Source organism: Pseudophryne corroboree, chromosome 1 (genome assembly GCF_028390025.1).
Source record: "Pseudophryne corroboree isolate aPseCor3 chromosome 1, aPseCor3.hap2, whole genome shotgun sequence".
Taxonomy (NCBI): Eukaryota; Metazoa; Chordata; class Amphibia; order Anura; family Myobatrachidae; genus Pseudophryne; species Pseudophryne corroboree.
The window spans coordinates 890655887-890668452 of record NC_086444.1 but is presented as its reverse complement, the minus strand read 5'-3'; the positions used below and the strand labels follow the sequence as shown (position 1 = coordinate 890668452).

Sequence of the window (12566 nt, the reverse complement as noted above, 5' to 3'; positions counted from 1 at the left end):
CGGAAACATGGTGGGATGATTCTCATGACTGGGTTGTGAATTTTGAGCGATATTCTCTTTTCAGGAGGTATAGGACTACCAAAAGGGGAGAAGGGGTACGTCTCTTTGTTAAACCATCTCTAAAACCAAACTCAATAGATAGTATTTACAAGGGGACTGGAGATAACGTGGAGTCGCTATGGGTTGAGATCACAAGTGGGGGCACAGAAGCAAAGAATCTAGTCATTGGCACGTGCTACAAGCAACCGGATATTAGCATACATGACGAGGAAAAATTCTAACAGCAAATTGAAAAAGCTGCGGGAATGGGGGACATCCTAGTGTTAGGGGATTTTAACTAGCCTGATATAAATTGGAGTAAAGATTCATGTGTAAAAACTAGGAGCAGCAGGTTCTTAAATATATTAAAGGATCAATACTTGACTCAATTAGTCGAAGGCCCAACTAGAGGTAAAACTATTCTGGACCTAGTTATTACCAATAATGTGGACCCATTGGGCCCCAAGATTTCTGTTGCCGGCTCTGCGGTGGCACCAATCTGTCAACTCCCTATTGGTGACAGATCCAGTTCTTCTAACTGTCCAACCTGTGTGGTATGTAGTCTCTACCTGCCATTTATCTCCAGCTCATGAGTAGGAATTATAGCTGGCCTCTGAGCTTCTGTGTAGCCACCTCAGACTTCATTCCAGCCAAAATTCCTAGTCCAGTTCCAAAGACAAACACAGTCGTGACAGGACTACACTTGTGACTCATAACCATGAGCCAGTACTGACTATCTTACTGTTGTTGTGTCAACATTACATAGTAATATTAAATAGTACTAGCACAACATAGTACTCTATTCTGGCTGTGGTGATACTAACCAATACTAACGGCTGTTACCACATTCTGAGCACAACTATTTATTTTAAAGAGACAAGTTTGGCGTATATTATACATACATACATACATACATACATACATACATATATGAAAGGTAAAGTTTCCCCAGGGAGCTGGTGATTCTCTTTGGTATATCAAAAATTGTCACTTATAATGAAAATTCATAAGAAATAGACTTATTTATTTAATAAAATACAGTAAAATAAGCTGTATCACAAAAATATGTCCAAAGTGACAATCAACAAAGTTTCATACAAATATTTGTGTTGGTAACAATTCATTTCAGTCACATATCAACATGATGATTGATCTTCCTTGAAAATAAGACAAAATCCGCTGTCTTAAACCAACGCGTTTCGTCCTACGGACTTCATCAGGGGTTATATTTATAATCTAAACAATGTAGAAAGTATTTCATAAATATATCGTTTTGTTTATCTGCAGTGTACTCATGTTAATTGCAGTTACAATGTATACATACCAAAGGATCACAGTATGGATAAGCCACTTAGCGTATCTTCAAAGATAAATAAAAACACTTAAAAAGCGATATTGAACTAGATCACCACATGGGATATCTGTAAATTCAAATAATGGCAGGATAAGAATATATATGAGGAGGAGTGGAGGATAACAACTGAATGATAGACAAATGGGGTTTCCTTTAATAGATCAAATTTGACCTATTTGGTCTGTGTTAACATTACAAACCAAGTTAGTTAAATTATATAGTTAAATTATTATAGGAATTTATTATATTCATCATTTATAAGCTTTTGGATTATCTATATATATATATATCCTTATTATCAAAGCCACAAGATTTTTTCGGGCTAGTATTTAAATCCACACATTCTAATTATTAACAGCATTTATAATTACACACCAATAAAATATAGAAGACCATGAGATCAGTATGCTTACCTCTCTGCATTCAGTAATGCTCCTAGCTGCTGCACAAATTTGGACTGAAATGGCTGGGTTATTTAAACCCCACTACCCGTGACATCACTTCCTTTAATTCAATTATCTATTTAGAGTGTAAAAGGATTATTTACCATACATAATTGATACTGTGTACTAAATTCACTTAGGCAAAATTTAAGTACTTGTTACCACGGGTCCAATACTATAAAACAATGAGCCTTTTCGGAGGTGGAGAGATTAATTAAATAATTGCGTTCCACAGCCATTGCGGCGTGCGTTCCACCGTCGCTTATGTGCTTCCTGTAATTGTAGAGCTCAGCTGTGAAGCCGCGCCAAGCGGCGATGCTCCGTGACTCAGTGCACCATGGCAACCGATTGTAGCCTTGACGCGCTTCCGCCTTCCGGCGCGTCATGCGTTTCAGTATTCATGGACTTCCTGCATATGCGTTCCAACCAGTGTGTGTGAATTGTGTTGTGTACAACTAGGTTGTTAATACATTAAAGGTGTGAACGAACCATTATCATTTCAGGCAAGACAATTTGAGTAATTTATATAGTTACCGTACATATATGTTACCTATGGGTTTAATTCACATTTGCTTAAAGGGCCACTATATTAAGAGTCCATGATAGACCTAAATGTAACTAGTCAATATTTAAGAAAAAATAACAATATTATTTAAACCTTAATGTGAATTGTTTAATAGTGCACTTATTAAATATTGGTTATGATTAAATATGGTCAATTACATAACTATGACCCTATTGGTCAAATGCATTTATTCCAGGTCACCTATAATTAATTGTGATCTAAATGTATTTAAATCCTAAATGAAAATCTAATCCTTCGTGTCATTTTCCTATACAATTAAACCTTATTGTGATTCTTCAATAGTGCATATATTTAATTACTTCTATTATTATATCATAATAAATTGTGATCAATTAAATGAATATATCCTATTAATTAACGCAATAGGATTGTGTATCAATCATATTAAAGTGTCTCACATAACATATTGATATAACCTCCTATAATTCAATATGGTACAGATGTGTTTAACTCATTTTAATCCCAATTAAAATCGTTAATAAATCCTTACTATTCTGTGGTTGCCATTTTAAACCACCTGTGATTTAGTGTATTTCATTGTTTTCATTGTTTAATCCCTTTACCCCTAGATTTGATGGTCGTAGATTAATTCCAATTTAAACTATGTGATACCCTTAACATTATATGATTACTATCTGAAATAATTTATCCATTCATTAACCAAACCCATATGGCTGAGGCATCTATAATAATGGGATGTTATACGGATGCCCATGGTAATATGGAGAGTACCTGGCATATAATCTCATGGTTCTCTATTTACAACACCATGCATATTTACATAAATCGCACCATAATATACTCGAGTATCTAACACAGAATCATGCCTTTACATACATATATTTGCAGTATGAGCATATGTCAATCAACATCTATTTACTGCAACTTCATGGTCGCCTTATATTGCTCTAGTTTCCTTAAACACTTTGCTGATATTTATTCTTTCGAAAAAGAGATGAAAACAGAAAAGAAGAAAGAAAGCCTCAAATCATGGGTGTAAACTTCGACTGATGTTTCATGATATAACAAGATCTATAAGAAAGAAACAATATCAATGCCCTCGTTATGGCCAATGGGAGACTGGGTGTTTAGAGTGTAGATCCAAAACGTTTCACGTTTGGCCAAAGTGAGTTCTCGACTGCTACCTCTTGTATCAACTGGTATAAATTCCAGCACCGTGAAAGAAAAATTCTCCCTGCAGACTACGGAATTATGTTTTTCTCCATAGTGTCTAGCCAAACTATGAGTGGTCATCTTATTTTTTATATTTCTCATATGCTCTTGCACCCTGATCTTAATTGCTCTTTTTGTCTTCCCTACATATGACATATTGCAACTACAGGTAATCCTGTATATTACAAATTCCGTGTTGCAATTGACCAAATGATGTAATTTATATGTTCTTCCTGTATCTAACTTATGTTCAAAAGGTTTACGTCCCATATATTTGCAGCATATGCACCTTGAGCATGGAAAACAACCCTTGGTGGGGATAAGGGAATTCATTTGAGATTTTTGAATGTCAGGACCAACCATTCTACTTGATGCTATTTTACTTTTCAAATTCGGGGCCCTTTGGAAAACTATATCAGGTTTTCTTGGTAAAGTGGGGCCTAAAATCGGATCCTTTAGTAAGATACCCCAATGGCGATCCATAATCTTTCTGATGGTATGGTTCTCACGATTATACTGAGTTACAAATGGTCGAACAGGTCGTCTGTTATTTTCAGATCCTCTAATACGAGGCTGTAACATCTGTTCTCTGTTCTTCACCGAAGCTCTGTTCATGGCTTCATAAATTAAGTCCTGAGCATATCCTCTTTCCATAAATCTTTTCTGTAATATAGTTGCTTGTTCCCAGTAATCATTGATGTTACTACAATTACGTCTCAAGCGTACAAATTGTGCAAATGGGACCCCTCTTTTCCATGCTGGGTGGTGACAGCTGGACTGTGGTATATAACTATTGGCATCCACCTCTTTGAAGTGGGTTTTAGTTTTGACTGTTTCTTCAGGTTCACCTATTAGAACCAAATCTAAATAATCAATTTTCTTAGAGTCCACCTTATAGGTAAATTTTAGGTTGAAATCATTCATGTGTATATATGAAATGAAATCCGTAATACTGTCTGTATCTCCTTTCCAGATAAATAGAAGGTCGTCAATATATCTCTGATAGAATAATATATTGTTGGAATACCTTGAATTATATACAAATAGGTCTTCCCAGACTCCCATAAGGATGTTTGCGTACGATGGGGCAAATTTAGTCCCCATCGCGGTCCCTTGTTGTTGTAAATAGAATTTCTTATTGAATTCAAAATAGTTGTGATTAAGTATAAATGTTATACTATCCAAAAGAAATTCAATCTCCTTGGTGGATTTATCTGGATCCGCTGAGAGTGTCTTCTTAACAGCTTCAAGACCTTTAATGTGAGGAATACAAGAGTATAATGCCTGAACATCCACGGTTAACCAGCATAATTCCTCCGACCAGACGAACGATTCCAATTTATGTAATACACTTGTTGAGTCTTTCAGATAAGAGGTGAGCTTTACTACATATGGTTGCAGTTTCAAGTCCAAAAAGTGTGACAGATTGGACGTCAAAGAATTGATCCCTGCTACTATAGGACACCCAGGTGGTGTAGCTTTATTTTTATGTACCTTCGGGATATGATAGAACGTTGGAATTATGGGAAATTTTACATATAAGTAATCAAACTCCTCTCTACAAATCAAGTTTTCATCCAGAGCTTTAAGGAGTAGGCCTTTGAGTTCTTCTTGATATTGGACAATAGGATTGGATGGTAATTCTACATATGTGAAGCCATCATCAAGAATCCTCGAGGCTTCATCCATATATGCTACTTTGGTTTGTAGAACTACTGCCCCTCCTTTATCGGCACTCTTGATGACAATACTTTGATCTTTAACTAGTGACTTTAGTGCTCCTTTCTCTTGTGTACTAAGATTGGTTCAATACTTATTATTCTGTATTTTCATTTGTTTAAAGTCATCTTTCACCGATTCATAAAATATATCAAGATTGCTACCTCTCGATTCCACTGGGTAGAATTTAGAAGGCAATTTTACCAATGGTTCCCTTTCATGGTTTGATCTTATATAAGGTGGGTTCTTGAGGAATTGTCTTTGAATCGTAAGTTTTCTTATGTACTTATTAAGGTCTATAAATAAACTAAATTTATTTACATGAGAGTCTGGTGCAAACTTGAGACCTTTCATCAATAATGAGTTTTCCGCTGTTGACAGCTGTCTCTCTGCACTATTGATGATCCCTGTCTGGGTTTCTCTTGGTTGAATAATGCCTTTCTTTTTTTGGGGCTTTTTTCTACCACCTCTTGAACAGAGCTTCGGTGAAGAACAGAGAACAGATGTTACAGCCTCGTATTAGAGGATCTGAAAATAACAGACGACCTGTTCGACCATTTGTAACTCAGTATAATCGTGAGAACCATACCATCAGAAAGATTATGGATCGCCATTGGGGTATCTTACTAAAGGATCCGATTTTAGGCCCCACTTTACCAAGAAAACCTGATATAGTTTTCCAAAGGGCCCCGAATTTGAAAAGTAAAATAGCATCAAGTAGAATGGTTGGTCCTGACATTCAAAAATCTCAAATGAATTCCCTTATCCCCACCAAGGGTTGTTTTCCATGCTCAAGGTGCATATGCTGCAAATATATGGGACGTAAACCTTTTGAACATAAGTTAGATACAGGAAGAACATATAAATTACATCATTTGGTCAATTGCAACACGGAATTTGTAATATACAGGATTACCTGTAGTTGCAATATGTCATATGTAGGGAAGACAAAAAGAGCAATTAAGATCAGGGTGCAAGAGCATATGAGAAATATAAAAAATAAGATGACCACTCATAGTTTGGCTAGACACTATGGAGAAAAACATAATTCCGTAGTCTGCAGGGAGAATTTTTCTTTCACGGTGCTGGAATTTATACCAGTTGATACAAGAGGTAGCAGTCGAGAACTCACTTTGGCCAAACGTGAAACGTTTTGGATCTACACTCTAAACACCCAGTCTCCCATTGGCCATAACGAGGGCATTGATATTGTTTCTTTCTTATAGATCTTGTTATATCATGAAACATCAGTCGAAGTTTACACCCATGATTTGAGGCTCTCTTTCTTCTTTTCTGTTTTCATCTCTTTTTCGAAAGAATAAATATCAGCAAAGTGTTTAAGGAAACTAGAGCAATATAAGGCGACCATGAAGTTGCAGTAAATAGATGTTGATTGACATATGCTCATACTGCAAATATATGTATGTAAAGGCATGATTCTGTGTTAGATACTCGAGTATATTATGGTGCGATTTATGTAAATATGCATGGTGTTGTAAATAGAGAACCATGAGATTATATGCCAGGTACTCTCCATATTACCATGGGCATCCGTATAACATCCCATTATTATAGATGCCTCAGCCATATGGGTTTGGTTAATGAATGGATAAATTATTTCAGATAGTAATCATATAATGTTAAGGGTATCACATAGTTTAAATTGGAATTAATCTACGACCATCAAATCTAGGGGTAAAGGGATTAAACAATGAAAACAATGAAATACACTAAATCACAGGTGGTTTAAAATAGCAACCACAGAATAGTAAGGATTTATTAACGATTTTAATTGGGATTAAAATGAGTTAAACACATCTGTACCATATTGAATTATAGGAGGTTATATCAATATGTTATGTGAGACACTTTAATATGATTGATACACAATCCTATTGCGTTAATTAATAGGATATATTCATTTAATTGATCACAATTTATTATGATATAATAATAGAAGTAATTAAATATATGCACTATTGAAGAATCACAATAAGGTTTAATTGTATAGGAAAATGACACGAAGGATTAGATTTTCATTTAGGATTTAAATACATTTAGATCACAATTAATTATAGGTGACCTGGAATAAATGCATTTGACCAATAGGGTCATAGTTATGTAATTGACCATATTTAATCATAACCAATATTTAATAAGTGCACTATTAAACAATTCACATTAAGGTTTAAATAATATTGTTGTTTTTTTCTTAAATATTGACTAGTTACATTTAGGTCTATCATGGACTCTTAATATAGTGGCCCTTTAAGCAAATGTGAATTAAACCCATAGGTAACATATATGTACGGTAACTATATAAATTACTCAAATTGTCTTGCCTGAAATGATAATGGTTCGTTCACACCTTTAATGTATTAACAACCTAGTTGTACACAACACAATTCACACACACTGGTTGGAACGCATATGCAGGAAGTCCATGAATACTGAAACGCATGACGCGCCGGAAGGCGGAAGCGCGTCAAGGCTACAATCGGTTGCCATGGTGCACTGAGTCACAGAGCATCGCCGCTTGGCGCGGCTTCACAGCCGAGCTCTACAATTACAGGAAGCACATAAGCGACGGTGGAACGCACGCCGCAATGGCTGTGGAACGCAATTATTTAATTAATCTCTCCACCTCCGAAAAGGCTCATTGTTTTATAGTATTGGCCCCGTGGTAACAAGTACTTAAATTTTGCCTAAGTGAATTTAGTACACAGTATCTATTATGTAGGTTAAATAATCCTTTTACACTCTAAATAGATAATTGAATTAAAGGAAGTGATGTCACGGGTAGTGGGGTTTAAATAACCCAGCCATTTCAGTCCAAATTTGTGCAGCAGCTAGGAGCATTACTGATTGCAGAGAGGTAAGCATACTGATCTCATGGTCTTCTATATTTTATTTGTGTGTAATTATAAATGATGTTAATAATTAGAATGTGTGGATTTAAATACTAGCCCGAAAAAAATCTTGTGGCTTTGATAATAAGGATATATATATATATATATATATATATATATATATATATATATATATAGATAATCCAAAATCCACTTTTCAGTTGATCTACAGCATTTTTCTCATAATATATAGCTTCTAAATGTGAACATGATAATACACATCTGATAAATAGTCCTGGATGTTCGGAAATCTATTTTTAACACATTATTTAATATTTAGATAAAAAGGGTTTATATATCTTTTTGCCATTCTAAATCAGATACGAATAAATTCTGGTAGAACCCTTCAGTATATTTTTGATAATGATTAACACCTTCCTAAAACATTAATTCTGACTAGAGCTTGAGCTGATCAGAATTATTTATGTATCCATATCTTTATTCCCTTATTTATACATTCTGCTCCATCATAGGTATAATTACAGTTTTCTGCCTTGTGTAAAATCCGCGTTTGGATGTGATTAAGTGAAAAGCTGCTCTGTGAGCTATTTTTCAACGCAATTGGTATGTATGAAAAATTATGGGTCAGCATTTTTAAGTATATATCATACCCATATAATATTGGAAATGTGTTTTCCATTATAGGTTTAAATACAATTGCTCTCAGAAATCTCCAAACATAATTTGGCTCAGTAGAATGAATTACATCTAATTATCTGCTGAATTGGTATGTATAAATATATCATTTGAATATGATACGTCCCCCATTTTAGTTTATAAATGATGAATATGATAAATTTTTCTAACAGTTCCATCTAGCTTATAAATGATGAATATAATAAATTCCTATAATAATTTAACTATATAATTTAACTAACTTGGTTTGTAATGTTAACACAGACCAAATAGGTCAAATTTGATCTATCAAAGGAAACCCCATTTGTCTATCATTCAGTTGTTATCCTCCACATATATATTCTTATCCTGCCATTATTTGAATTTACAGATATCCCATGTGGTGATCTAGTTCAATATCGCTTTAAAGTGTTTTTATTTATCTTTGAAGATACGCTAAGTTGCTTATCCATACTGTGATCCTTTGGTATGTATACATTGTAACTGCAATTAACATGAGTACACTGCAGATAAACAAAACGATATATTTATGAAATGCTTTCTACATTGTTTAGATTATAAATATAACCCCTGATGAAGTCCGTAGGACGAAACGCGTTGGATTAAGACAGCGGTTTTTGTCTTATCTTCAAGGAAGATCAATCATCATGTTGATATGTGACTGAAGTGAATTGTTACCAACACAAATATTTGTATGAAACTTTGTTGATTGTCACTTTGGACATATTATTGTGATACAGCTTATTTTACTGTATTTTATTAAATAAATAAGTCTATTTCTTATGAATTTTCATTATAAGTGACAGTTTTTGATATACCAAAGAGAATCACCAGCTCCCTGGGGAAACTTTACCTCTCTTATTCTTAACCATTGTACCCCGTCTAAAAGGGGGTACTTCCCCTCGGTGTAGCTTTATATCTATAGCGCGATAAAGGTCTTATACTTTTTCTACAATACATACATACATATATATATATATATATATATATATATATCACAATAAATTCCTTAGGTGCGCCAATATACTCAGGATATATTTTAAAATGATCCTCTATGGACCTAATGTCCCTTTTCTTAAAACACCTATGTCGATATATTTTATATTTTTAAAATGTATTCAAATGTACATATAAAACATTTACATAAAACCCAAACAGCATAATACAATGAATAATATCAACAAGACCTGTCTATTGATACAGAGACTGGATGTTCATGCACTTTGCCTTTACGGGAGTGTGCTCACAAAAAAGATCCACTGTATATTTTCAGGTCGTTTATATCTCCCAACGCGTTTCGTCCTTTAAGTTGGACTTCTTCAGGGGTATATAGCTTTCAAAAAACAATTGTACAACATGTTTAGAATCAATAAAATGCATAATACAACAAATCTCAGACATTTGGTGTTTTTACTTGCTCCATCATGGTGTTCAATAATGGTCGTACTACATTTTACAGTATTTGATAGGAGGAATTTGTAACAACCGGTTACCATAACATAAGTCAAAGGGGATATTGACTATAACTACTTAAACAAAAATTTGTATTAAATCATATTATTTTGAGATTTTTTATTTTAATTTTCAATTATAACATCTGATTATTACAAGTATACGTACCAATGTTAGGATGTATTTGAGAGTAGATCTACACAATGACATTCATAATGGTCGTGGATTCTGATAGGAAACTCTATGATCCTGATTTGTAATTTAAATGACATCATCAGTACTATTCTCTACATAAATATATGCATATAGGTATTAGACCAAAAAGAGGGGGGAGCCTACCGTTTTGATGTCTTATCTCTAAACGTAAATTATAGGTGAATTACTCCATGTCAGAAATCGCTGTAGGCTTGATCTCTAGAGAATATATAATTCATTTTTTATTTAGTTTAATAATACCTATCTTTTTCATATAGGCCCTCATTCCGAGTTGTTCGCTCGGTAAAAATCTTCGCATCGCAGCGATTTTCCGCTTAATGCGCATGCGCAATGTTCACACTGCGACTGCGCCAAGTAAATTTGCTATGTACTTAGTAGTTTTACTCACAGCTTTTTCATCGTTCTGGCGATCGTAATGTGATTGACAGGAAATGGGTGTTACTGGGCGGAAACAGTCCGTTTTATGGGCGTGTGGCAAAAAACGCTACCGTTTCCGGAAAAAACGCAGGAGTGGCCGGAGAAACGGAGGAGTGTCTGGGCGAACGCTGGGAGTGTTTGTGACGTCAAACCAGGAACGACAAGCACTGAACTGATCGCAGATTCCGAGTAAGTCTGAAGCTACACAGAAACTGCTACGAGGTGTGTAATCGCAATATTGCGAATACATCGTTCGCATTTTTAAGATGCTAAGATTCACTCCCAGTAGGCGGCGGCTTAGCGTGAGCAACTCTGCTAAAATCGCCTTGCGAGCGAACAACTCGGAATGACCCCCATAGTTTTAATTGAAAAAATGAAAGTCTATTACTGATGGAACTAATATTTGCAAAGTTAATACATACCCACTCAGACATTTCTAGTACTAGGGAATAGTCAGTTTCCATCCACAGATATAGTAATGTTGTCCTAATTAGAACATATAAATATTACTCTAATTTATATATAATATTATAATTAAAACATGTGGACATTTAGGATGTATATTCTAATCTATATATAATGTTATAGTGACATATCTCCCACATATAACATTCCATATAATATTATATACTATGCAATCCTAAAGGAATTCACTGCTACACAAATGATATACCACTTCAGTGATTCCTATATACTTCTCATATAAAGTTTTTAACAGATTATCATACTTTACAATGCCAATTACTTGGAAACAAAGTTCTTTTGGCCACATACAACTTTTATAATACAATAAATACAAAAAAGATTGACCAAAAATATCCACAAAGAGCTTTTTTACTTACTTGTAGACACTGTGTCAGAATCTGTCTTTCTAGCAAATGCTGCATGTTAGGTGTGGTTACTTCCTAGGTTTTTATAGAGACACACTATTGCCTCACTTCCTTAATTGGATAATAGGGCCCAAATCAGCATTGTAAGTCTGTATACTATTGTAGACATTACAAATGATTAATGTTCGCTATCAGATTAATATACTAACTTAATATGATGTATTTTAACTTAATGGACTGTTCTTTGGCACCATATAACCCATCTGTATATAATAACAATATTAATTGGTTTAACTAGCAGCAATGGTGTTCACTAATGAATACAGCTGGCGCTTGTAACACTATTGCCTCACTTCTTTAATAGGATAATAGGACCCAAATCAATATTGTGAGTCTGTATACTATTGTAGACATTAAAAATGGTTAATGTTCACTGTCAGATTAATATACTAACTTAATATGATATATTTTAACTTGATGAACTGTTCTTTGGCACCATATAACCCATCTGTATATGAATAACAATATTAATTGGTTTAACTATCAGCTATGGTGTTCACTAATGGATACAGCTGGCGCTTGTAACTCTAGCACTAATACTACAATATGGCATCTACCTATTGTTCATTAGTGGTCACTTACAAGATTTCTATAATCACATAGGGCAGTGCCGTAACTAGACATTTTAGCGCTGTGTGCAAGAAGCAGCAACGGCGCCCCCCATATAGGGGCGTGGCTTCATGGGAAGGGGCGTGGCTACAAAATTATGCCAATTCATACTATGCTGCACAG

General features: G+C 34.6%; 1 long non-coding RNA gene across 1 annotated transcript in view; it reads right to left on the bottom strand.

Annotated features, from left to right (window-relative positions):
• The window catches only part of LOC134960727 (uncharacterized), a 67045-nt gene extending 56313 nt beyond the window's left edge, over positions 1-10732 (bottom strand). The window contains exons 1-3 of the long non-coding RNA XR_010187813.1: positions 10651-10732; positions 10480-10560; positions 10047-10192 (exon numbers count right to left, since the gene is read on the bottom strand). This is a non-coding gene — a long non-coding RNA (uncharacterized LOC134960727). The remainder of the gene's footprint in view (positions 1-10046; positions 10193-10479; positions 10561-10650) is intronic.
• Between the last annotated feature and the right edge of the window lie 1834 nt (positions 10733-12566).